We start from the raw sequence: 26,393 nt of genomic DNA, 5'->3' as shown, positions 1-26,393 counted from the left end.
CAGAGACTAGCAAAATGTAACTGACAGGGGGAAGTGGCGTAGATAAGAGTTCATCCTCTACCAGGTTAAATGTCTTCTTTCATGCGGCGTCCAGGTCTTCAAAAATCTCCTACTTCATTTCTGCGTGAAAAGCCTGCTCCGAAATCTTGCAATAAGTTTCATTGTCCAGGAATTTCTAATGTATACAAAAACCGTCTTGATATTAAATGCAATTTATTTTACGTTGCTTCCCTCCCCCAAATGTCATAACAACTTCCACGATATGTCTACGCATGAATTAGTTTTTTCGTCTTCCTCAGATCACTTCTGCATTAAGCTTCCGCTCTCGAGAGACAAATGAAACGGATAGAAAAAATAGAGTTACAATTTTAGTATTTTCTCTGCCGTCGAGCGCTCATACCGCTGCGATGGTGTAATTTATGTCTGAGGGAACGAGAGTAGCGCGACGGAATTCAAAGTCCCACTACATCCAATTTGTAAATGTAGTAAAGGGCAAGTAATTAGTATGTTCATGTTCATTCAGACTCCTGCCTCACTGCATCAATCACTCTTTTGTCATTCATTATGAATTTTAACAAAAGAAATAACAAAACAATTTTATAATAAATAAATAAATAAACAAAAAACAACTGACATTAACCACTACAATCAAACAAAATACAGAGATCTCCACATGACTGTGAGCTCGGGGATCATGTGATCGACAATGGACAGATGTTGCCAGCTGTCAAAACTTTCTTGCTGAGAATCCTTGGTGGTGTCATGACGTGATGTGATGGGATGAAATGCCCAGTGTGGATGCCACCATTTGAAATGCTCTGCAGAATGTTTTGACAGTACGGATGTGACAGAAAAAGATAACGAATTGACCCACATTGACTGCTTGTGAGAGCACTTTCCAAAGTGTGAAGTATAAAACAAGTTACTGGTGCATGAAAGAAAGTGGGAGTGTGTCACAACTACTCCCAATTCCCTACTGTCCATGAACCCGCAGATACCACAGTCCCACCCTTGACTCCTAGCTTTGGTACTTGAACGACCTATCACAGCACAGAATATAAAACAAGTACTTCATGGAAAACACAACACATCTCCTGCTCAGGACCATATTCTCTATCAAAACATAAAAGAATAGCCTGTTTCCTTTCTCATCACCCTTGCAATTCTGTACAATACTATCCCCTCCACAGTCCACTATCACAATGTGTACAAAACCTCCAAAATCCTACTTTTTCTCAAACTGAACAAACCACCCACTGACACCTCCTCACACCACCCGATCTGCCATCGACAACAACACCATCTACTTCATCTTACCCGGTGTGGTTTCTGTCCCTCCTCCGCTGTTGATGATAAATTCCTGAACCTCACCTATCTCCTATCCTATCAGCTCAATGACCATAAATCCGCCATCTTTGTCTCCCATAACCTAGAGAACTATGCACACATGTATGGCATTCCGATTTCCTTTGCAAACACCAGACTTACATACTTGCAACCAACTATGTCTGCCTTATTGCATTCCTCTTCTGCAGTCACCCATCCTGCATCATTGGTAACAATAACAATTCCAGAACCTTCCACCCCATTGCAGGAGTGCCTCAAGGTTCCATTCTCGCCCCTCCCCTTATGTCTTATAATCTTCCAGTACGTCCAAACCACTTTATCCCCTTCAGCTCCTTCAGTATGCTGATGACACTGCTTTCCTCGCCTTTCAATTGCATACTCCAGAAATCCCACGAAATCCACCTCAATCAGTTTATCTCCTGATGTAACCAATGGCTCCTTAAGATTAACCCCTTCAAAATCCAGGCAATAATTACTGGATGCAGCACCTACATCTTCTGTCGCCACGACTTCTACCTCATCATTTACAACCTCAAATACCTTCGACTAAACTTCAGCTGACAACTATTGTGGAAACCTCACCTGCTAATCATGCAACAGAGAGCCCATAATAGAATAAAACTACTAAAACTATTAGCTGGCTGAATATGGGGTCTACACACCTCCACTGCCATTCACACGTACAAATCCCTGATCTGCCCCATTCTTTGGTATGCAAATTTTGCACAGATATCTGTCCCACCCAAGTTCTATAAGTCTCTCCAGGTCCTTGAACACCATGCTTTGTGCCTCGTTTTTCACATCTGCTTATCTTTCCCTGCAAAAATCCTTTACCAACTCATCGAATTTCCACGTCTCCTCACTCACTTTCAACACGAATAACCTGCAAAATACGCAAACTCAACCCCAACAATCCTATTATTCACCCTCTCGTGTCCAATCGTAGCGTGCTGCTGCACAGTTACCAGCACAACTTCCGCGTCCTCTCCTAAAGAAATTTCGACTGTCTTCCTCTCCCAAACCACAAACTTCACTGTGACATACACATCCGACCAACTCTGAATCGACCCCATCCTCTCCATCCCGCCCAAGGACTCCTTCCTTGCCACTCCCTCTCGCACCCCACTTCCTTTTTCTGCAAATCTATAGATTCCAATACCAGCTACTCAGCTCTCCTTGCCCTCGTGTCATCATCACCTCTTAGAAGTACTCAGTCCTCATCACCACCACTCTCCCATTTCCCTCCAAACCCACCTTGATTTTCATCAACAATCTGCCATTCCAGGACAGGTCCTTTTCCAGTTTTAGTGTTCAGTGTTTTTTCAAATGTTAATGTTGTTGAAGTTTTTTGCATTTAACTGTGCTGCCTACCCATATTTCTTTCACTGCTGTTTTTAATTATTCGTAAAGACAGCATTATTTACTACATTCTTCCACTAATATCGCCTTTTGAAAGTAATTTTATATTATTGGTAAATATGTCTCCTTGTTTTGTGTTTAGCACCTAGGCTAGAGAATAATGTCTACTGGCTGACACGTGGGTTGACTGTATGACTGCCAGTCAACCTCCCCTTTCACAGTAGTTGAGGGAGGATGAAATAATAAATAAGGAAAAGAAAAAAATACTGCGCCACTCAGGAGTCGCATTGTCACACAGTAAAACAACTTTATTAGCCATTAAGTATGTATTCCATGGAATTGGCATCGTCAGTGCAAATTCTACATTAGCATAAGTACATTTACATACAAACGCATGCCTTTACAAATATCGTGAACCGAGGTTACGCTGGCCCGATATTTGTCTGTCTTTTTGTGTATACCAGTACAAAGAAAATTTTTCGTGTATTTTCAAAGTCTCGTACCACCAATCATGTGGTTATTAAACAAAATATCCGGATTAGTGCGAACAGGACTCGTGCACTGAGGTTTCTGTGTGAACTTAGCTGTGTATATAGATAGTTCATGCATGCAGGGAATCCAGAATTTCAACGATTGTTGCTTATTGTCGATGCTTCCAAGGTATAAAAATATGCGACATAGATGGCCGTGTCTTTTGATTACACTGACGTAGAAGATTAAAAGTTTTTACACCACCAAAACACCGTGGACGTCAGCTTGCTTTCTTCAGTCAAATCGATCAACGTTCTCACTCAGGAAATAAATACTGTGGGAAACAGAAGATATTGGAGCGAATAGAAGGGGTCTGCTGAAGAAGGTGCTGACCAAAACGAGGGTATTTTGAGTTGCTGCGTATTATATGTTTGCTGAAACTGAAAGTCAGGAACAAAATTTCAGAGAGGCAAAACAAATTAGTAGATAGCAGAGATCTCTTTCTGGTGGTACATGTGGGAAAAGTATTGCCAACATGGGATGCATTCGTAAACACAACAGACAGCGTGATCAGACTAATCCTTACTAGATTAAGGGTTAAGTGCATTTTCCGTCTAGCTCAGCCACCATGTGCTACGTGACATTCCAGCAATCTTCGTTCGAAACGAAATTGGCGGTTACCTTCCTGTCTTTACGTCAAGTAAATCTGATGTGATGATCTCACACGCACACCTTTATCTCATAATTTATTATGTTTTAGTTATGCTTTGAACAGATTGGAACTGATATTACAGAATTTCTTAAATGTGTTCTGCAAAGTGCATGCAGTAGTGAATGTTTGAGAACTTTATACTTTAGTTATGTTCATTCAATAATCAGTTATGGTATTATTTTCTGGGGAAACAGAGCCCAGAATTTACAAACAGTATTTAAAATGCAAAAGAGAGCAGTAAGAATTATAACAAAAAGCAGGAAGCGGGCCCATTGCGGAGAACTTTTCAAAATATTAGAAATTCTAACTGTTCCTTGTGAATTTATATTCCAAACCATAGTGTAAATCAAGAAAAATATAAAAAATTATAGCACAAATATCAGTTTTCATAACTATAGTAGAAGAACAAGTCACTGTCTTCACCTAGACAGGAAGAATAAACATAAGACTCAAAATAGCTTCTTGTATGGAGGTGTAAAACTGTACAATAAACTACCGCAGAAAATAAAAGAAGCAGATTACATGTACCGCTTTAGGAAAAATCTTAAATTGGTTTCGCAGGAACACTGCTTTTACACTGTAAAGCCAGGTTCACACACGCAACGAAAGTATGGCCGCAAGTCAAGTCATTCTGAAGTGGCGCTGTGAGCTACTGTTCACACAAGACGCCACAAATTCTTCATAATTGCGCAGTTTGCAAAATGGCGTCACCTGTATCAGCTGATTAAACGCCTGTACATATTACTAAATAAGATGTTTTGGAAACATAATAAATGTAAAATATTACTTACCATAGTGTTTCTTGTCTCTTTTGTCTCGACTACATGTTTTAAGAACCGGTCTACAGCTTCAAACCAAACAAGGCTGGGTTAATAAATACCGTCTGTAGACGCACCACTCTTAAGTGATTTCATTAATTTTTTATGTTCATTCATGTAAGCATTTCGAATGCTTCGAATTTTTAACTTTGTTGTAACTACATCAATTCCAGGTACATATTCACGCATACTGTTTACTATTTCAATTAATGCAGAATCTCTCAAATTTCTGTCATTGTATGATTCGCTTTTGTGGTTCCAAAGGCATTCTCGTTCTTGATACACCTCCAAGAATCTCATAATTGTCGCTGTTGACCACTTTTTTGACATTTTAATAGCAAACGCACAAACAAAAGCACTATTTGCGAACGAATACACACTAGAAAGGTTTGAATCCAGCCGCGAGGTAGCAATCGAATGACGTTATTCGATTGTGGAGAAGGCAAAATGGCGCAACATAGTAGATCCAAGTTCAACTTTTTGTGGCGTGACAAACGTTGCGCTTCTTAAATGGCGCCAACGAAAACTAGGAGTTCACACATGCAACTACAAAGTAACTGCAGTTCGCCATTCGCAGTGGCGATATTTTTGTTGCGTGTGTGAACCCGCCTTAAGTGAATTCCTTAGTACAAAATAATTGTAAATAGCTTTTGTTTCACAATATTCTGATAAGGAGCAAAAATGATTGTAAATAAATAATAAATGTGACAATGTTTAACTACATGTAACAACAAACTGTATAAATATATGAATGTACGCAACCGACAACATCCATACATTTTAAAATGTTCACGGGTGGCTAAATAAATAAATGCTGAAATGCATTGTAAACGGCGCCAAATTTGAAGGGTTTATGAAAAACGAAAACGACTGAGTCGACCAAATCAGACAGACGAAATATGCAGCTGACACATGATACAAAAATACAAAGTTGAACAATTTATTCATTACCAAAAGAATGCGAAAAGTTTTCTTGTAAATTTTCACATTCCAGGAAAAGCGGCAAGCAGTTTACGTAATTTGCTTATGCTTAGCACTTAATAACAGCAACGGTGCTTTGCATGTCGACGGCGTTATTAACGCCGAAAACTGTGTCGTAAGCCATTACGTTTTGTTGCAAACTTAATTTAAAATGCCGATAGTCACACGATTCGATTATAGGTTTGGCGGCTTCTATTAATACGAACATCGTTGCCAACGTAACGGCGTGTAATTCAGCTAAGTCAATATGGCGTTAAGTGTAGTGTTTGTGTTGGTATTGTGAAGTGCCAACAGCTGTGAACTTTTTTCTTGTTTAATATATTCCACACCCCCGCCAGCAAATAATGATGGTTGCTGGCTATGATATGTTGCTGCAGTTGCGGGTAACGAACCAACACTTCGTCAGACGTAAAGCGTAGTTAGGAGTTCGTCAGTGCGTGACGTGTGTGCAGAGCTACTATTTTGTGGTAAGTACTAGTGTGAAAAGTGCTAATAAATCAGTGTGTTGAATAAAACATAGATCAAGGCACTGGTTCCTTGGGAGGTTCAAACACGAGTCAAGATTGATTATGCAAGAAGATAACACGAAGTTAACCCTTCGTCTTCAAAGCCCGTGTTGTAGTCTGTTTACTAAACTTGCGGCGAGAGCGGTCATTCTCTCTTTAGTTGTAATTTCTTAAGTGTGCATATAAGAATGGGTATGAGGCAGCAGATGAACTGCATATTTTCAATGTCGTTTTTAATACAACCGGAAACACTTCTAGTAAACGATTTTACATTGCTCCGACATGTAGCCGTGCATAATTTTCTCTGCAGCCTTTCTTCAGTTACACATTCTAAGTAATGTTTATCGTGAATATGATTTGTATTCATAATAGTTAACACCCACTGATCATGTACATAAGACGGGTTTCGTCAGTTTTATACAGGAAAAGTAAGTACATACGGATTCATAAATAAGTGACACTTACGTACTGTAATATATAACACAGTAAACAGTACTAATACTGGGTAGAGAAATCAAGGGTATTAAAATACGCGACACACTATACTACTTATAGTAACACATAATATTTAAGTACTTCTAGATATTTGTATATGTGACAAGTTTATGTAACTCACTAAACAGTTGTTGTTGTTGTTGTTGTTGTGGTCTTCTGTCCTGAGACTGGTTTGATGCAGCTCTCCATGCTACTCTATCCTGTGCAATCTTCTTCATCTCCCAGTATCTACTGCAACCTACATCCTTCTGAATCTGCTTAGTGTATTCATCTCTTCGTCTCCCTCTACGATTTTTACCCTCCACACTGCCCTCCAATGCTAAATTTGTGATCCCTTGATGCCTCAAAACATGTCCTACCAACCGATCCCTTCTTCTAGTCAAGTTGTGCCACAAACTTCTCTTCTCCCCAATCCTATTCAATACCTCCTCATTAGTTACATGGTCTACCCACTTTATCTTCAGCATTCTTCTGTAGCACCACATTTCGAAAGCTTCTATTCTCTTCTTGTCCAAACTAGTTATCGTCCATGTTTCACTTCCATACATCGCTACACTCCATACAAATACTTTCAGAAATGACTTCCTGACACTTAAATCTATACTCGATGTTAACAAATTCCTCTTCTTGAGAAACGCTTTCCTTGCCATTGCCAGTCTACATTTTATATCCTCTCTACTTCGACCATCATCGGTTATTTTACTCCCTAAATAGCAAAACTCCTTTACTACTTTAAGTGTCTCATTTCCTAATCTAATTCCCTCAGCATCACCCGACTTAATTTGACTACATTCCATTATCCTCGTTTTGCTTTTGTTGATGTTCATCTTATATCCCCCTTTCAAGACACTGTCCAATCCCTTCAACTGCTCTTCCAAGTCCTTTGCTGTCTCTGACAGAATTACAATGTCATCGGCGGACCTCAAAGTTTTTACTTCTTCTCCATGAATTTTAATACCTACTCCGAATTTTTCTTTTGTTTCCTTTACTGCTTGCTCAATATACAGATTGAATAACATCGGGGAGAGGCTACAACCCTGTCTTACTCCTTTCCCAACCACTGCTTCCCTTTCATGCCCCTCGACTCTTATTACTAAACAGACTCTATACTAAACAGTATTAATAAATAACTTGAGAATTTAAGGGAATGAAGATATTCAACCCCATATACTAGGCTACTTATGGAGTATGCCGCTTTCAATTCAACCAAAAAATTCAGAAAGGCCACTTATGTTTTGCATGTTGCTGCTAATTGCTAATTTCACATTTCGTTTTTAATGTAATCTTTACTGTGTGGTCTGAGGTGCCTTTCCATGGTTTGCGCAGCACCCCTATCGGATGGTCGAGTCCTCCCTGGGGCAGAGAGAGAGAGAGAGAGAGTGGGGGGGGGGAGGGAGTCCCATAGAAACGTACCACAAATTTCTAAAAAGCAATCTTTTACTGTCACTGTATAATAATTTTTTTCTGTGGAGATAATGCTTTAACAGTATTTTGGACTATGTCCTTTTCCAGTGCTTCATTAATGTCTTTGGGTAATTTATTATATAGCTCTAAATCCTGGTTTTCTGTACTTCGTTGTTTCTTTCTGGGTGTGACATTTACTGTTTCTTGTGTTATGTTTGTGTATAGAGGTATTTGTGACATATCTATGTTTTCTGTAATTGGGAAAAGATATTTGTAGGAGTATAGTTAAGGCCAGTAGCTGTTTAAATTATTCCAGGCACTGATTTGTTTGCTATCATTATTGTATGTTGTCTCCACTTCAGTTAGTTACCTAGTACATCTGCAAAAGCTATGTGTTGTTTACACAGCTTACCGATTCACCTTTTATATTTAGTTTAATGTTTGTTGTTATTTTTGATTCTGTAGAAATTTGTACGGTTTGTCTTTATCTTAAATGTTACTTTATTTTCATCTGACCACGATGATAGAGATAGCCATCGAAAGCCCGAGAACTTTACTCAAATTGAGGAGGCCTGAAAACCTAGAAGATTTTATTCAGACATGCTGCCACAAGAGACTCTGAGGACACCTGATGACTAAGGCAGAGATAGCTATCGAAAGCTCAAGAATTTTAATCAAATTGGTGCAACTTGCAAACTAAGAAGATTATATTCAAATTCTCCAATCATAATGTACAAATCACAAGCAATAAATTCTGGTCAGAGTTCACATCTGCCCCTGGAAATGTCTCACAGTTTAAAACATGGTTCCAAGATGTATGTCTTATCATTATATAATCAATGTAAAACCTTCCATTGTATCCACGTATGTAACATACATCAAAATCCACATACATACTCCACCAGCCACTTCATTGTACCACTACCGGCCGTTTTCTGTCCTGATTCACTTATAAATGAAGTCCATCCATTGTCTAAGCGGGGTTCCACCTGTAGAATGCCAGTTTCGATTTTCCCGAGGGCAACATCTTCCTGAGTAGTACCTGCCTGGAGATTCGAATGGGGATATTTTTCATCCGAAATACTTTATCCAGTTGGTAGTTTCCTCTTGCTTTCAGCCACTTGCAACACCAGCACAGCAAGGCCATATTGGCTGATGTTACAAGGCCAGATCAGTCGATTGGCCAGGCTGCCTCTGCAGCTACTGAAAAGGCTGCAACCCCTCTACAGGAACCACAGGTTGGCTTGACCTCTCCGCAAATACTCCATTGTGAATGCACCTGCTGTATGGCTATCTGTATCTTTGAGCCACGCATTGTCTGAGGTTCGTATGGAAACCAAACTTGGTACACTTATGAAGCAAAACCTGTAAATAAATACTGTGGAGATAAGATGCCTCTAGAAGTGTACAGAGGGAAATAATAAATTAAATATGATGTTCGTGAAAGTCTAAGGTTAAGTATGATTTTTGTTGTTGACGTGCTATACTAAATCAGTGGTGTTTACTTGTTAGAATACTAATGTAGAGGTGATCTCTTGTGAAATGCAATTTGATAAGTACTATTCACAAAGGACATGAATGACCTCGAGAGTTGGTCAGTGGCTACAGGGATCAGACATTTGTCAACACAATTCATACCCGACTGTACGTCAAAACAAATGTAGGCTACTGTGGTATTTACATGTGTTTTGCTGCGTCATTTAGAACTGTGTTTGAATTCTGGTTACAGTATCTGCTTTGGTATAGCCAAATAATTTCCAACCAAACTGATCTACAGCCAAGTTAAGTGACAGTCCTTTGTAGAAATGGCAGTACTACTAGAAGCTACCGATTACAGACTCTGCAGTTTCCTCAACTCTCTATCCCTTCCAAGAAGCTATATACATAGATGTGGAAATTTCGAAATTTTATTTTCAACTGCCATTGTGGTGTTTCTTTGATTCAATATCCTTTCAGTGTTTGCGGATGTTGTGGGAAGTGATTCAATCTAGCACATTTTTCAAATTAGATATTGTGCATCATTTTTATTATTGCGTATTCTACATTGGTGCAGTTTCTGACATCAGCATCAGAAGTCACTCAATCACAATCAATCGGTGATTTTTAGGAACTCGGAGAGTGGCAGATTTCTTCTCTTTATTACATGTCACAATTTTTATACCAAGTGTCAGAATGACACGATTAATACGATAAATAGGAGTACTGGTTGTTATGGAATACTAAACGCATCATCGAGGTGCTGACAATTCACCACCGACGTGGGATTATTCGGCGTGACTGCTCCTTGTGCTCATTTTTCGAAAGTGGCTTTTTTTGTATTGTTACAGAATTTGCTGCATTAACAATGCCTTTAAAGAAACGTAAGGCAATTGGTCAAGTGCATCCGGCAGCAAAAAAAAAGAAACAGCAACGCAGACGAGAAAGGGACGCAAGACTAGCAATGCTGCACCAGAGAGCTTCTTCAGCCAGAGCTTCTGGGACCGAGCAACAGTGTGAGGCCAGATTACTCTACATACACAGCTCATTCTTTTTCCCTTTTCTAATGGAAGATAGGAATAAATACAAACCTGGACAGTTCTGGGTATTCAGTTACATTTAATAATTTGAATGCTGTTCTCTTGAATATGTGTAAATGAAGTTTCTTTGCTAGTGTATTACAAACATAGTCAGTTTACTTTCCTTTGTAATAGAAGATTCGAAAAAATAAATATGTGGGCAACACTGTTTGACTATGTAAGGGGCATTCGAAAAGTATCGATTGGAGCACATTGCTGCAGGGTATATGCAATGTAGTGTTACTGTGATGCTGGTATATAAGCACCGACACGTACGCAAGTGATTAGAATGCCATTCGTGTCTTTCCGACGTGCATGTGGAAGTGTGAACGACGGTGATGTTATTACCAAATGCGTGCAAACAGGGTCAGTGTGCTGTCGTCCTTTTCTCGGCTGGCGAAGGACGAACACGTGTAAACACTTGTCGAGGAATGGAGCTCGTATATGGGGCAGTAGGTCTGTCGAAAACCACTGTGCCGGAACGGGGCGCGGAATTCCGTGCCCGTCCCGATTCAACACGAGACCCCGAGCTGGCAGGTGACGGTGTGGTTAGGGTGGACAGTCGCATAACCGTCGTGTGCTAGGAAAGGACCTTATCATCAGATTCATTAGTGTGCTACACATTATCTGGTAGAGTTAATCTACTGTAAGATCTGCAGCCAGTGGATACCCTGGGTGTCGAATTCCGAACAAAAAGCAGACTGGATGGCTGTTTTCCTGAAGCAGCTGATGTGTTTCAGTGTTGAAGATAACACAATCTTTGAGTGCATTGTTGCAGGCAGTGAAAGCTTGTACTGCCTATGGGAACCAGAGGTCAAAAGCATTGACTATCGCAGCTGTGTTAACCGTCATTCCCCTCCCTCCCCCCTCTTCCCACCCGGCGGGTCTGAGATTAAGAATAGGCCCGAGGTATTCCTGCTTGTCATAAGAGGCAACTAAAAGGAGTTTCACACGTTTCGGCCTTTATGTGATGGTCCCCTGTAGTGTTTGACCTCCATTCTTCAAAATTTTCCTGTAGAGCGAGCCAATTGGGAAGGGCACCTTACACGGTGCATTGTGTCTGTCGTGCATTGAGATCTTTAGCCCACTTTCTCGTCATCGCATTTCAGTCCAGCTCATTCTCCTTCTCTTGGGTGATGGCACCTTCCTGGGTGCATTTTCCACCGTGCACTGTGCAGTGTCACTTTCTGTGTCAACGATGACCGTGGACGAGCACCCGATATCCGGCACAGTAACCAGTCCGTTGTGGTGGGGCCGCCTTGTACCCTGTCGGTTGTAGCCCCCTGATCTCACAGGGATCGCTCTGCTGATGCCTGTGCCATTATGCCGAGGGGTTGATGCCCATCCCCCTGGGGCATCTGGATTCCTGGCAAAGGACATCCTGCCAGGTGGCCTCTGCTGCGGCTGGGTGGCACCCGTGCGGAGGGCCCCTGGTCGGAGAGGGTGGCATCGGGGCAGATGACACGCCGTGAAGCGTAGTACGTCATCTTATGCTGGTGGTGAAACACCAGTAGCCTCTAAGCAGTCACGAGCTCATTTGACACGCAGAAGTACGTCCCCAAATCGTTCCCCTTCCTGGTCACACCACGGGAGGAACGTCAGGCTAAGGATGGCAGCAGATCTTATTTGCCCCGCTACCTTGTACGTTCGAGAGCTGATGGGGAGTCTTTCGTGGCGATGAAGCCTCAGTTTTTTGTCGAGCATTTAGAGGGCAAGTTTGGGGAGGTGGAGTGATTGTTCAAAATGAGATTTGGGTCAGTCTTGATCAAAACGGCATCCTCTGCCCAGTCACGGATGTTAATTGTTTGTGACAAGCTGGAGAGTGTAACCACCACTCCCCATAAGAGTTTAAATATGATCCAGGGTATCCTAGTACACAGGGACCTTCTTTTGCTGTCTGACGATGAGCTGCACGCCAATTTAGAGCAGCGAGGTGTCCATTTCGTCCTGCGTGACCACTAGGGTCTGAAGAATAATTGGGTTGCTGTCGGTGCCTTCATCTTAGCCTTCGAGGGTGACACATTGCCTGAGAAGGTAAAGGTGGTGACCTACCGCTGTGATGTAAAGCCCTTCATCTGTCCCCCGATGTGGTGGTTTAAGTGCTGGAAGTTCGGCCATACGTCTTCCCGCTGTACTTCCAGCGTCACATGTCGAGGTTGCAGACGTCCGTCACATCCCAATACTCCGTGTGCCCCGCCTCCTGTCTGTGTCAGTTGCAGAGAGCACCATTCGACTTGCTCGCCAGACTGCAGGATTCTCCAGAAAGGAAGGAAGATCGTGGCGTACGAGACCCTGGATCGACTGACGTACACTAAGGCTAAGAGAAAATTTAAACACTTGCACCCTGTACGTATGACATCGTCTTATGCCGCTGCTACAACAGTTGTGGCACCGTCAGCTCCGTCAACCCCAGTCACCTCTCAGAGCCGGAAGACTACACTTCCCTCTTTGTTGCTCCCGCACCACCTACTTCGGGAGCAACACCCCCCAACCATCGGGGACGTCCATCCCCACTTCTAAGCTGGAGAAGCATGAGTCTTCGGTTTCTCTTGCTAGGAAGGGGTCCCTTGGGTCACTCCCATCGCAGGTTTCTGCTAGTGGAAAAGAGGCCGACACGCCAGTGACTGAAGAGCCCAAAAGCAGCAGGTCGTAGGGCTTCACACTCAGCCCCAGAGACTGAGCCAGTGAAGTCCTCCCAGCCAGGGAAACCCAAGGAGAAGCGAGAGAGATCGAAAAACTAAGACCAAGGAAATTGCGGTGGCACCTACACCACCTCACCAGACCCTCAAATGCAATGGATATAGACTGCTCACGCAATAAGTTGGTGGCAGCAGGTGACCCTGAGTTGTAAACTGCCTCATTGAATGTTCCGTGCCTTCCCAGTCTCACAATGATGTCATCCTCCAGTGGAATGGTGGTGGATTTTTCCACCACCTGGCTGAGCTATGGCAACGGTTAAGCTTGACACCTGCTATCTGTATTGCCCTCGAGGAAACCTGATTGCCAGCAATGTGGACTCCTGCCCTGCGTGGTTATAAGGGATGTTACAGGAACCGTAGCGACTGTAATAGAGTGTCAGGTGGAGTTTGCGGTTATGTCCTAAACTCAGTCTATAGTGACACTGTGCCCCTTCAAACCCCTCTTGAAGCTGTGGCTCTCAGAATAAGGACGATGCAGGAAATAACTGTCTACAATGTGTATCTTCCTCCAGATGATGCAGTACCCCTGAACGTATTAGCTGCACTGATTGATCAACTCCCTAAACCTTTCCTACTTTTGGGAGATTTTAATGCCCATAATCCCTTGTAGGGTGGCACCGTTCTTACTGGCCGAGGCAGAGATGTCGAAACTTTACTGTCTCAGTTCGACTTGTGCCTATTAATTACTGGGGCCACCACACATTTCAGTGTAGCTCATGGTAGATACTTGCCATTGATTTCTCAATTTGCAGCCCAGGACTTCTCCCATCTATACATTGGAGAGCACATGATGACCTGTGTGGTAGTGACCACTTCCCCATCTTCCTGTCACTGCCCCGGCGTCAGGCCCACGGACGCCTGCCCAGATGGGCTTCAAACGAGGCGGACTGGGAAACTTTCACCTCTGCTGTCACCATCAAATCTCCTCCACGTGTCCACATTGATGTGACAGTTGAGCAGGTGACTACAACAATTGTTTCTGCGGCAGAAAACGCGATCCTTTGCTCTTTAGGGTGGCCCGGGCAAGGCTGTCCCTTGGTCATCAGAAGTCACTGAAGCAATTAAGGAGCGTCGGCGAGCTCTACAGCGGCACCCTTCCTGGAGCACCTTATTGCCTTTAAACGGCTCCGTGCGCCTGTTCGCCATCTTAGTAGATGACGGAAGCAGAAGTGTTGGGAGAGATACGTCTTGACCATTGTGTGCCATACGTCACCTTCCCAAGTCTGGGCAAAGATCAAATGTATTTTCGGGTACCAGCCTCCAACAGGTGTTCCCGGTTTTACCATAAACGGCACGTTATCTACCGATGCAAATGCACTTTGCTCGAGCCTCTGCATCGGAGAATTACCTCCCAGCCTTTCACACTCTCGAACGGCAGATAGAAGGGAAAGTCCTCTCATTCACTACACGCCGCAGTGAATCCTGTAACGCCCCATTTACACAGTGGGACCTCCTCAGTGCCTTTGCACATTGCCCCGACACAGCTCGTGGGCCTGATCGGATCCACAGCCAGATGATTAAAGATCTCTCGTGTGACTACAAGCGACATATCCTTGTCATCTTCAACCGGATGTGGTGCAATGGCTTCTTTTCATCGCAAGGATGGTGGGGCACCATCATTCCGTTACTCAAACCCAGAAAAAACCTGCTTGATGTTGACAGCTATCAGCCTATCCGCCTCACTAACATTCCTTTAAGCTGCTGGTACATATGGTGTGTCGGCAGTTGGGTTTGGTCCTGGAGTCACCCTGCGTACTGGCTCCATGTCAGGGTTGCTCTACCATTGATAATATTGTGTCCCTAGAGTCTGCCATCCAAACAGCCTTTTTTAGATGCCAACACTCGGTTGCCGTCTTTTTTGACTTAACATAAAGCATACGACACGACCTGGTGACGACGTATCCTTGCCACATTCTATGAGTGGGGTCCCTAGGGCCCGCTCCTGATTTTTATCCGGAACTTCCTATCACTCCGTACTTTCTGTGTCCAAGTTGTTGCCTCCCATAGTTCCATCCACATCCGGCAGAGTGGAATTCTGCAGGGCTCTGTATTGAGTGTCTCTCCATTTTTAGTGGCCATTAATGGTTTAGCAGCAGCTGTCAGGCCCTCTGTCTCGCCTTCTCTGTTGCAGACGACTTCTGCATTTTGTACTGCTTCTCCAGTACTGGTTTTGCCGAGCGTCGCCTACTGGGGGAACCGTCCACGAGGCGCAGTTACGGGCTCTAGCCCACGGCTTCCAGTTTTCCGCCACGAAGACGTGCTCCGTCCATTTCTGTCGGCGTCGTACCGTTCGTCCGGAACCGGCACTTTACCTTAATGACGATCCACTATAGTGGAGACACATTGATTCTTAGGTCCGGTGTTTGACACTAGTTTGACTCGGCTTCTTCATCTTTGTCAGCTTAAACAGAAGTGTTGGCAGCACTTCAGTGCCCTCCGCTGCCTGTGCAACACCGACTGGGGTGCAGATCGCTCGACACTGCTGCAGCTCTGCAGAGCCCTCGTTCAATCTCGCCTCGACTACGGGAGTGTTATTTACGGTTCGGCGTCACCCTCAGCATTGCGTCTGATCGACGCATTGCAACGTCGCGGAGTTCGACTAGCGACATTAGCATTTAGGACGAGTCCGGTGACAAGCGTACTGGTGGACGCCGGAGTCCCTCCGTTGATCAGGTGTGCACAACTGCTTGCCAGTTCCGCTGCACACATTCGTAGCTCTCCCGAACGTCCTAATTACTGTCTCCTTTTCCCAACGGTGGCGGTTCACCTCCCGCACAACTGGCCCACGTCAGGGCTGACGATTGCAGTTCACGTGCGATCTCTTCTGTCTGAACTGGGGTCCTCGCCTGTACCACCTCTCTTCGAGGTCCATTCACGTACACCTGTGTGGTGTAGCTGTAGGCCGAAGCTTTGCCTGGACCTTTTGCCTGGCTCTAAGGACTCCGTTATACCAGCGGTTCTCCGCTGTCACTTCCTTTCGATTCTTGAAGTGTTCCGGGGCTCTGAAGTGGTTTACACCTACAGCTCGATGGCTGACGGCAATGTTGGCTAGCCTTTGTCCTCAGAGGCTGTATCGAACAGCATTCCTTGCCCGATGGCTGCAGTGTATTCACTGCAGAGCTGGTGGTCATCTCTCGTGCAGTTCAGTATATCCGTTTCTGACACGAGGAATTGTTTCTTCTGTGTATTGACTCTTTGAGCGGCCTACAAGCTATCGACTGGTGCTACCCTCTCCATCCTTTGGTGGCGTCCATTCGGGAGTCCGTCTATGCCGTGGACCGGTCCTGTCATTTAGTGGTGTTTGTGTTGACCCCAGGACACATCGAAATCCCAGGAAATTAACTTGCCGACAGGCTGGCCGAACGGGCTACGAGGTCCCCCTGCGGGTTCGGGGGTTAGAATAGGCCCGCGGTATTCCTGCCTGTCGTAAGAGGCGACTAAAAGGAGTCTCACATGTTTCGGCCTTATGTGATGGTCCCCTCTCGGGTTTGACCTCCATCTTTCTAAATTATTCCGAAGAGCGAGCCAATTGGGGAAGGGCGCCTTACGTGGTGCACTGTATCCGTCGTGCATTGAGACCTTTAGCCGGCTTTTTCGTCGTTGCAATGGTGTCCCGCTCGTTTTCCATCTCTTGGGCGAGGATACGTCCCTGGGTGCGATTCCCACGCTGCACTCTGCAGTGTTTCTTTTAACTGCGACGACGACCTTGGACAGTTTTGCACCTAAGATCCAGCACGGTAGCCAGTCCGTTGTGGTGGGGCCGCCATGTACCCTCTTGGTTGTAGCCCCCTGACAACACAGGGATCGCTCTACTGATGCCTGCGCCGTTAACTCCCCACGTATGCCAAGGAGTAGATGCCCGTCTCCCTGGGGCATCAGGACTCCCGGCAATGGACATCCTGCCGGGTGGCTATTGCTGCGGCTGGGTGGCGCCCGTGGGGAGGGCCCTTGGTCGGAGTAGGTGGCATCAGGGCGGATGACCCACAAGCAAGCGTGGTACATCATCTCTCGCTGGCGGCCAGCCGCCAGCAGTCTCTAAGCGTTCTCGGGCTCAATTTAATGCTGAAAAGTACAATCCGAAAATGTTCCCCTCTCTGGCCATGCCGTGGGAGAAGCGTAAGTCTCAGGATGGAGGTAATAGTTATTTGCCCCGATTCTTAGTTTGTACGAGAGCTGATGGGGAGTCTTTTCTCTCCACAAAGCCTCAGTTCTTCGTCGAGCATTTAGAGGACAAGTTTGGGGAGGTGGAGGGCTTGTCAAAAATGCGCTCTGGATCGGTCCTGATCCAAATGGCATCCTCTGCCCAGTCACGACGGTTGCTTGCTTGTGACAAGTTGGGGGATGTTGCTGTTACGATCACGCCACATAAGAGTTTAAATATGGTTCAGGGAGTTATTTACCATAAGGACCTTCTTTTGCAGTCTGATAACGAGCTGCGCGCCAACTTAGAGCGCAGGGGTGTACATTTCGTCCGGCGCGTTCATCGGGGTCCGAAGGAAAATCAGATAGCTACCGGTGCCTTCATCTTGGCCTTCGAGGGTGATACGTTACCGGAAAAGGTCAAGGTGATGGTCTACCGATGTGACGTCAGGCCCTATATTCCTCCCCCGATGCGGTGCTTCAAGTGCTGGAAGTTCGGCCATATGTCTTCCCGCTGCACTTCCAGCCTCACATGTCAAGATTGCGGATGCCCGTCTCATCCCGATACTCCGTGTGCCCCGCCTCCCATCTGTGTCAACTGCGGGGAGCACCATTCACCTTGCTAGCCTGACTGCAAAGTCTTTCAGAAAGAGTGCAAAATTATGGAATATAAGACCCTGGACCGGCTGACCTATACTGAGTCCAAAAGGAAATATGACAGACTCCATCCTGTGAGAATGACATCTTCTTATGCAGCTGCTACGACAACTGTGCTAGCCCCATCAGTTTCGAGACTTCCAGCCAGCTCGATAAGCAGTAAGACTCCTCCTGCCCCCTTGCCTGTGGGGGGCTCTACCCAACCGGTTGCTCCTGCACCACCTACCTCAGGAGCAACCTCCTCCCACCCGTCGGGGACGTCCGTCCCCGCTTCTCAGCCGGAGAAGCGTCTAACTTCTTCGGCTACTCTCGCCCGTAAGAGTTTCCTTGGGACCCTCCCTTCCCAGGGTTCCACCAGCGGGAAGGATGACCGCCGCCAGTGGCATAAGTCCTCACCAGCGGCCGGGCATAGGGCTTCACGATCCTCCTCTGTCCCGGAGACTGAATCGGTGAAGCCTTCCCAGCCGGTACAACCCAAGGTTCAGCGAGAGAAGTCCAAGAGAAAGACCTCTAAGGCCAAAGAACTTGCGGTGGCGCCAACCCCACCGCACCTTTCGTGCTCTGCGTCTGAGGATGCAGTCGAGATTCTAGCGTCCGCTGAGGACCTTGATCTCGCTGGTCCCTCAGACGCCACGGATGCCTCTCGTACGGGTACTGAATCGGTGGCAGTGAGTGAACAAGCGGCGTAAATTGCCTTCCCAGTCCTTTCACGCCTTTCTCAGCCATGGACAATATCATCCTCCAGTGGAACTGCGGCGGTTTTTTCCACCATCTAGCTGAGCTCCAACAACTTATCAGCCTTCACCCTTTCTTCTGCATTGCTCTTCAGGAAACTTGGTTTCCAGCAATGCGAACCCCCGCCCTCCGTGGCTATCGGGGTTATTATAAGAACCGGGCAGCATATGAAAGGGTGTCGGGTGGCGTCTGCCACTATGTCCTTCACACTCTGCACAGCGAGTCTGTCCCTCTCCAAACACCTTTAGAGGCTGTCGCTGTTCGGGTGTGGATGCCACAGGCTCTTACCGTCTGCAGTCTTTACCTTCCACCGGAGGGTGATGTCGCGCAGCATGTCCTGGCTGCGCTGATAGCCCAATTGCCGCCACCTTTCTTGCTATTGGGCGACTTCAACGCCCATAACCCTCTGTGGGGTGGGTCAGTGGCAACAGGTCGAGGCGCCATCGTTGAGCATTTATTGTCGCAGCTCGATCTCTCGATTTTAAATGATGGTGCCTTCACACACTTCAGTGTGGCGCATGGCACATCCTCCGCCATTGACCTTTCAATATGTAGCCCTAGCCTCTTACCGTCTGTCCAATGGAGTGTGCATGACGACCTGTGTGGTAGTGACCACTTTCCGATCTTTCTGTCACTACCACAGCGTCACTCTTCTGGGCGCCCTAGCAGATGGGCTATGAATAAGGCTGACTGGGACTTGTTCTCCTCCACTGCCGCTCTTGAGTCTCTCTCTACTGACGACATTGATGCGGTAGTTCAATCGGTCACCACCGGCATCGTTACTGCCGCCGAATATGCCATTCCCCGTTCTTCTGGGTCCTCTCGGCGGAAGGCTGTGCCTTGGTGGTCGCCTGAGATCGCTGAAGCAATTAAAGATCGCCGGCGGGCGCTCCAGCGTCACAAGCGACATCCCTCCATGGACCACCTTATCGCCTTCAAACGGCTGCGTGCGCGGGCCCGCCTCCTTATCCGCCAAGGCAAGAAGGAGTGCTGGGAGCGGTATGTGTCCACCATTGGCCTCCATGTCACTCCTTCGCAGGTCTGGGCCAAGATTCGAAGCGTCTACGGCTATCGGACTCCTGCCAGCGTCCCTGCGCTCTCACTGAATGGAGCAGTTTGTACTGACTCCGACGTCATTGCCAATCGCTTAGCAGAGCATTTTGCTATGAGTTCCGCTTCTGCGAATTACCCCCAGGCCTTCCGCTCCATTAAAGAGCGGATGGAACGTCGGAGCCTTTCGTTTCGCACCAACCACCCAGAATCTTACAATGCTCCATTCAGTGAGTGGGAATTTCGCAGTGCCCTAGCTGCTTGCCCTGATACCGCTCCTGGGCCAGATGGCATCCACTGTCAGATGCTGAAACACCTTTCAGTGGACTGCCAGCGGCGCCTTCTCGATCTTTACAACCGTCTTTGGGTCGAGGGGGTGTTTCCGTCGCAATGGCGGGAAGGCATTGTCATCCCCGTTTTGAAACCTGGAAAGACCCCTCTGGAGGTGGACAGCTACCGCCCCATTAGCCTCACCAAAGTTCTTTGTAAGCTTCTCGAACGGATGGTGAGCCGGTGCTTAAATTGGATACTGGAGTCTCGGGGCCTTCTGGCTCCGTCTCAGGGTGGGTTCCGGAAAGGCCGCTCCTCCGCCGACAATCTGGTGAGCCTGGAGTCGGCCATCCGTACTGCCTTTGCCCGCCGTCAGCACCTGGTCGCTGTCTTTTTCGACATGCGGAAGGCGTACGATACGACATGGCGTCATCACATCCTTTCTACGCTTCATGGATGGGGTCTTCGGGGCCCTCTGCCGATCTTTATCCGCAATTTCCTGTCGTATCGTACCTTCCGCGTGCAAGTCGCAGCCTCCTATAGTTCCACCCACGTCCAGGAGAACGGTGTGCCACAGGGTTCTGTTTTAAGTGTCTGCCTGTTTTTAATAGCCATTAACGGGCTCGCTGCGGCCGTGGGGAAATTCTGTCTCTGCTTCCCTGTATGCTGACGACTTCTGCCTTTATTACAGCTCTACTGGCATTGCAGCTGTTGAACGTCAGCTACAGGGCGCTATCCGTAAGGCGCAGTCTTGGGCTGTAGCGCATGGGTTTCAGTTTTCGGCAGCCAAGACCCGCGTTATGCATTTCTGCCGGCGCCGAACAGTCCATCCTGAGCCGCGGCTTTATCTTGCCGACGAACTCCTTGCTGTGGTGGAGACCCACAGGTTTTTGGGGGTGGTTTTCGATGCCCTGTTGACTTGGCTGCCTCATATCCGGCAGCTTAAACAGACGTGTTGGCGGCATCTAAACGCTCTGAGATGCTTGAGCCACACCCGCTGGGGCGCCGACCGCTCTACCCTGTTGCGGCTCTACCAGGCGTTAATCCAGTCCCGTCTGGATTATGGGAGCCTGGCTTATGGCTCAGCATCCCCATCTGCGTTACGGGTGCTGGACCCAATTCTCCACAGCGGGATACGCCTTGCCACTGGTGCTTTCCGCACCAGCCCTGTGGACAGCGTACTAGTGGAGGCAGGTGTACCTCCACTGCGGTTCCGGCGCCAATGTTTGCTGGCCGCTTATGCTGCCCATGTTCTAAGCTTGCCCGGGCATCCAAATTATCGTGTCCTGTTCCCGCAGTCAGTCGTCCATCTGCCAGACCGTCGGCCCCGGTCGGGTTGTCCGATCGCCGTACGCGTCAAGGAGCTTCTCTGCGGGCTTGGGTTTTTCCCTGTTCCACCTCCTTTCCGGGCGCTTCTGCGTACACCCCCGTGGTGTGTTCCTCGCCCTTGCCTTCGGCTCGACTTGGCACAGGGCTCGAAGGACTCGGTCCCTCCAGAGGCCTTCCGCCGCCGCTTTTATTCCATCCTGGCCACGTATCAGGGCTCTGGAATTGTTTACACCGACGGTTCGATGGTTGCTGGTCGTGTCGGGTATGCGCTAACTCTAAGGGACCATTCCGAACAACGGTCCTTGGCGGCTGGCTGCAGCGTTTACACTGCTGAGCTAGTCGCCATCTTTCGAGCCCTAGGGTATATCCACTCCTGCTCAGGTGAGTCCTTCGTTATCTGTAGCGATTCCCTGAGCGGTTTACGAGCTCTCGACCAGTGTTTTCCTCGTTCTCGTCTGGTGATGGCTATCCACGAGTCCCTGCATACTCTTGCGTGTTGCGGCCGCTCTGTGGTCTTTGTGTGGACCCCCGGTCATGTCGGTATCCCGGGCAATGAACATGTTGACCGCCTGGCGAAAGAGGCCACGAGTAAACCATCTCTGGATGTTGGCCTCCCAGAGGCTGATTTGCGGGCAGTCCTCCGCCGAAAAGTTTTTGCGCTTTGGGACGCTGAATGGCGCGATCGGATTACACCCAATAAACTCCGTGCCATTAAGGAGACGACGACTGTGTGGCGGTCCTCCATGTGAGCCAACCGCAGGGACTCAGTCGTCCTTTGTCGGCTCCGCATTGGCCACAGTTATTTACTGCGCCGGGAGGACCCTCCTGTATGTCGCTGCGGGGCGGCTTTGACGGTGGCCCACATTCTGTTGGCCTGCCCCCTTTTAGCTGTGGTCAGGCAGACATTTGCGCTGCCTGATACGCTCCCTGCCGTTTTATCTGATGACCCTGTTATGGCTGCCTTAGTTTTACGTTTTATTAGGGCAGGGAGTTTTTATTCTTTCATCTGAGTGTTTCTGTTTTATTTTATTTTTTGTGTTGATTCTGGCCTTTGGCCTATGATTTTAAACTGATCTTTTATTGTGTTTCTAAGTGGTTGGCTTTTCCTTTTTTATTTCTATGGTCGGCCAACCACTGTCACACACTGTGTGGTTTTAGTTTGTTTTGTCTTGTCCTTGTCTCCGTTTCTCTTGTTCTGTATCGTCTGTGATCTATTCTGTTCCTCGTTTTTATTCTCTGTGGGTGTTCTTTGTATTTGGAAAAAGGGACCGATGACCGTAGCAGTCTGATCCCTTTCATTCCCCAAACCAACCAACCGGGCTACGAGGAAACCGCTTCTGGAGATGGGCATATCCGAAGCTCACCTGCGTTCTGTCTTACACCGCAGGGTTTTTTGGCTTTGGGAGATGGAATGCCATAACAGTACACACATCAAACTGCGTGTCATTAAGGAGACTACGAATGTGTGGAAGTCTTCCACGCGGGCCTCTCGCAGGGAATCAGTTGTCCTCTGCCGGCTCTGCGTCGGCCACGCTTGGGCGACCGACGGTTACCTCCTGCACTGTGAAGGCCCACCTCAGTGTCGTTGCGGTGCCCGGTTGACAGTGGCCCGTATTATTTTGCACTGTCCTAGACATCAGCTTCGGTTACCAGACTGGTTATCATTAATTTTAGGAAGGCTACACCTCGTCGGCTGATTTGGTTTTATGTTTTATAGGTGAGGATGGGCTTTATATTTTGATCTAAGTTTTTGCGCACGTCCTTTGCCCCTGTGTGTTCTCCACCCCAGTGCTTTTAGACTGGATATTTTAATGTTTCACCGAGTGGCTGGCTTATCCTTTTTATTCTCGTTGTTGGCCAGTCATGCTCGTGCTGTCTTGTTTTTATCCCTTCTACCTGTTTCTTGCATCTCTCTGTGGTTTACTTGTCCTCTTTTGTTCCTTCTAGTGTTCGTTGTCCTTCCTTCATTCTTGTGGTTTTTCCTTTCTTTCCATTTTGTGTTATATGTCTCGTCTGTTTTATTCTCACACTTGTGGCATTGTTTCAGTAGGAACAAGGGACCGATGACCTTGTATTTTGGTTCCTTCTCCCCTCTTTTAAACCGACCGACCGACCGACCGTCATTGCCTTGTCCCGAGAAGTGAAAGAGCCAGCGATCTGCTGGAAAGGTGATGCTCACATTTTTCCTCGATTTCTAGGGCTTATTGGAATTGATGTCACCATCACTGGGAAACATTACCGCACAACGCTGAAAAAGTTACGGCATGCAATTGACACGCGAAACATACAGGAAAACTGCAACAAGGGGTGTTGCTGCTTCATGATAACGCACGTCTCATTTCACGAATGTCTTAACACAGACGTTTAGCCAATTCAGGTTGGACACACTGGAGCACCCGCCATATCCTTTCTTATAAAAACAAATTTTTGTTCGGGAAAAAAAAAAAAAAAAAAACTCTTTTTGGCTTTTTCCAAAGCAGTAGCTACTTTCCAGATATGCACGATACATGCTAGACGCTGCAAATACCTGGAGTTACATTCTTCCTGCTCTCTCAGTTGAGTGGCAGCAGTGAGTGAAAGTGGGCGTGCATTTTTTACCAACTTTAACACTTCAACACGCTTGGGTTTCACGAGCGACAGTATGCGATAAAATTTTGTGTTCGTCCTAGCAGAAACGCGTCTGTGACCTATGGTAAATTGGAGACAGAGCTTTCGGTGAGGCTCCTGTTGAGCCTGTTGTAATGTGCAGCAGGTGTTTCGAGGGGGCTGCGAAATGAGGTGATGAGGCGTGCTACATGTGCCACTATCAGACAACTTGCACACAGTCTGAACATGTTGTATCAATTGGATATGTTCACATTTGTTTCAAAGGAACATTTACAGATATTTACACATCTTTAGAGCACGATCTCAGTCGATGCTGGCATTGTGTATTCCAGAGCGAAAGCAGAATCGTGCGTACGTGTGCTGCTATTGCAAAGTCTGTGCTGAAGGTGGTGAAGAATTGTGCAAAACCTCATCACTGCAGCTGAAATAAGGGTTTGTCGTTAACGACTGAGAAACGGAACTGAGTCGTACAGAGTGGTCGCTACACAGTCACCCCGAACCGGGCGCACTTGCGAGATCCGCCACGGTGCACGCTTCTACTAGCTGGAGAGGTATGGCAGTCGCCGCAGTTTACTACGGACGGGCTCTGACCTAACTGACGAAGGAGTGCGCATTCGAAACAAAAGGAAATAACTTGTTAGGCGTGAAAGCTTTGTCGGGCTAACGTCAGGTCACTGTGGCGGTTTCAACTGTGAAAGCCATTTTCGTGACACTCCTTACGCATTTCAGTCCAGACCTCACACTGTGCAACTTTTTCCTGTACCTCAATGCTTAAAATGACCTTACCCGTTTGGCTGCTGCAGACATGCTCGTCAAGTGTCGAGTTGAGGGCTGCGTCATTCTGGCCCGATGTGTCTACTTGCACTAAGTAGTCTGTGTTTGGGACCGTATGTGGACAGGAGTTATCAGAGCTGCCTGTCGCGCTATCTGACAAATATTTGTGGAGTGCCTTCTATGACGGATCGTCCTTTCACTCTAAAATTTGTTGTTGAGATTAACATTATCTTAGGCATAAAAATTGGTTTCTGGGTTTGGAGCTTCTCTGTGAATTTAGAATTGTTACAGATCTGCAGAGATAGTTTTACATAAGTAGTTTCTGGTCCAATTTATGTAACTCATCCCAAAAGTTACGGTCTCTTTCATATTCTACAGATTTGGAAGAACTACCTATCCCCCCATTGTTGGTGTAGTCAGGATTTGAAAGAAGTGGGGGCTCATAATTAATATATTGTACTCGGTTTAGAAAAAGAAACTGTATCGGTTTATTTGCTCGTGTGACTTACACGGTAATGGTTGCCGGGAGGGGGGGGGGGGGGAGGAGGGAGATAGGCCGTCTCTTGTAGCCCCAGACCCATCCTGAAGGAGAAGGGAAAAATGCAAATGTCAAAGAATTAATTTGTTTAGTGTCTGCTCTAGGCAGCAGTTCCCAACAGAGGAGAGGGACTTTTTTTGGCCACAACTCCGAGAGCTGTCTGTCTCGAGAGTTGGCTGATCCTGTGATGTGATTAGATTAGTAAGGCATCTTTGTCAATGACGATTCGGCCTATCCTCGTGTGAACCAGTTGAGTACTGCTGCATCAGCTGAAAGGTGGCAGACAAGAAAGGCAGCCTCTGTGTAAAATTTATTACTCGTGTTTGGGGCTTGGGGAACCTTGTACAACTACCAGTTACATTTCTTGATGAAACATAAGACTGTAGTTTCTCACTCGCTTATGTAGATATGTTAGGACTACTACTGTCAGAACACGTAAAGAAGATATTCCTTATGTGGAGACCCGAGTCGATTCGTCGATAGAGCTGGAAGAAAACCCAGAGAGGGAACGTGACGAGTTAACTCGTCCACAGCAGCCAAAGGATCGAGGGATGTCATTTTGATAATGAAACCCTGGCTGTGAAAGCTTTAGAGGTGATTTTTAAAGTGCACCATGCCTTGGAGGGGTGACATCTGTGATGGAGAGTGTACCAGAATTTTAATTTGTGGACTTTGGATGGAAGTAGAGTTTTTAGAAAATGAGTGCCAGTGTATGTTGGACTTCCCTCACATATCTGTCTGTAGAATTTACCAATGAAAGTAATGAATTTTTGAGTTTTTTCTTGCCGCTGCTTACAAGGAGAGGTCCCCAGTGGTGGGAGCAACTTTCTGAAAAAATCCGTGCATGTAGGTTAACGTCCAAGGAATCTCACCCTGGTGGGCCTTAATCCGTTATTTACAACAACAAAAAAACTTTGAATTTTATGTGACGCTCAGTACTTTTAAG

At 46.6% G+C, this 26,393-nt stretch overlaps 1 protein-coding gene across 1 annotated transcript in view; it reads left to right on the top strand.

Moving 5' to 3' along the window:
* Positions 1-5,945: 5,945 nt before the first annotated feature.
* Positions 5,946-26,393, top strand: part of LOC126108834 (uncharacterized) — a 78,633-nt gene continuing 58,185 nt past the window's right edge. Inside the window, exon 1 of the mRNA XM_049914198.1 lies at positions 5,946-6,155. The gene's annotated coding sequence lies outside the window, so the exon portion shown is untranslated. The remainder of the gene's footprint in view (positions 6,156-26,393) is intronic.

The sequence above is a fragment of the Schistocerca cancellata genome, chromosome 11 (assembly GCF_023864275.1).
Source record: "Schistocerca cancellata isolate TAMUIC-IGC-003103 chromosome 11, iqSchCanc2.1, whole genome shotgun sequence".
Classification (NCBI taxonomy): domain Eukaryota; kingdom Metazoa; phylum Arthropoda; class Insecta; order Orthoptera; family Acrididae; genus Schistocerca; species Schistocerca cancellata.
This window is presented reverse-complemented; position numbering and strand designations above follow the sequence as displayed.